Genomic DNA, 1,610 nt, shown 5'->3' with positions numbered 1-1,610 from the left:
GCTATGAGTTTGGTAGGGGTGAAAGTATTGAATGCAGAACTATAATCAACAAACAGCATCCGCACATAGGTGTCGTCTCCCTCCAGGTGTTCCAGGGCAGAGTGCATGGCCATTGCAATGGCGTCGTCAGTGGATCTGTTGGAGCAGTAAACTGGTACAGGTCCAAGGTGTCTAGTAGAGAGAAGCAGATGGGGGATTTGACAAGGTGCTCAAAGCACTGCATGATGACTGTCAGTGCTACAGGGCAGTAGTCATTCAGACAGGAGATGTTTTCTTGAACAGGGATAATGGTGGTCTGCTTGAAGCATGTGGGGATCACTGTTAGACTCAAAGACAGATTCAAGATGTTAGTGAAAACATCCGTTAACTGGTCAGCGCAGGCATTTGGGACACGTCTGTGGATCCTGGAGATCCAGGTCCTGGAGGCTTTCTAGTGTTGACTCTTAAAGGCCCTGCTCACTTCGGGTATACTAGAGATGTTGGCTTCTGGCCTTTGGCTCTCCACGCTGGAGCCGTGGGTTCTCTTACTGGGATGTATTTGGCACATTTAATGCCTTTCTGTAGCCTTAAGAGTTCGTGAAAGTCAGCTTTTTTAAAAAGAAAAAAAAATCGAGCCGCTCCATCCACACGTTCTCTGCGGGTTTGGCCCTGTCCCACTTTGCGCGTTTGTACCCAATGTCGGCACGCGGCCCCGCTGACGTTCCTCTGGCCCCGGGTGGACTCTCGAGTTGGGCTGCTGATGGGACGGTGAGCAGGATGGCCCGAGACGTCATGTCCAAGGGCGGTGCCGTGAGCGGCCGTGCCGGAGTGCCCTAGTTATTCCGGAGACCCGTTGCTCCTGCTCTCGCACACACTTCCTCGGTGTGTCTCGCTGCTGGAGCGGACGTCCATCTTGCCTCCTCGCCCATCCGGCTCCTCTTGGTCCCCCTTCCTGGTTAACGTTCTGGGCTGGAAAGCTACAGAGGCTGTGCAAGAGGATGTAGCTAATGGTAAGTGTCACCATGGTTACTATCATATTACCCCCACAGGAGAGGGGTGTATAGTTTAAATAAAAAAAAAAAAGGTGGGGGGGAGTGGGAAATGTTTTCTGCCACTTTATGCAGATGATGCGTTCCTGAAAACCCTTCGTAACGGTCAGTTCCTATAACTGAAATGCATAATTACCGTTAGTTTCAATGGGAAACATTTTTGTGTGTTTCTGAGCCCCGGAACAGACTCCTGTTGGTGCCGAAACGGTTACTGCAAAAGTTATTAATCATAATGTTACAGGGTCGTTTCCTTTCATTAATAACTCTGTAAACTGTATGGTTGTCTACGTGCGTTCGTTCAGCTCTTTCACACCCTTACATGCTGTTTGCTGAAGAAACTCGTAAAATACATGCAGTACATATAATACTAAGTTTATCTATCAATCCAACATTTAATGCAGAAAACAAAACGGTAAAGGCAGAAGAAATCAATGAAAACAGTGCAACCTAATTTGTACCGAGGGGAAAAAGGCACAGTGTCTCTCAGCGGCTGGACTCTGGGTCTGGACATGGGTTCGAATCCCGTTCGGTCTGTGTGGAGTTTGCGTGTTCTCCCAAATTGTGAGTGAGTGAGTCACACTG

Source organism: Scleropages formosus, chromosome 12, assembly GCF_900964775.1.
Source record: "Scleropages formosus chromosome 12, fSclFor1.1, whole genome shotgun sequence".
NCBI classification, from domain to species: Eukaryota; Metazoa; Chordata; class Actinopteri; order Osteoglossiformes; family Osteoglossidae; genus Scleropages; species Scleropages formosus.
This window is presented reverse-complemented; position numbering follows the sequence as displayed.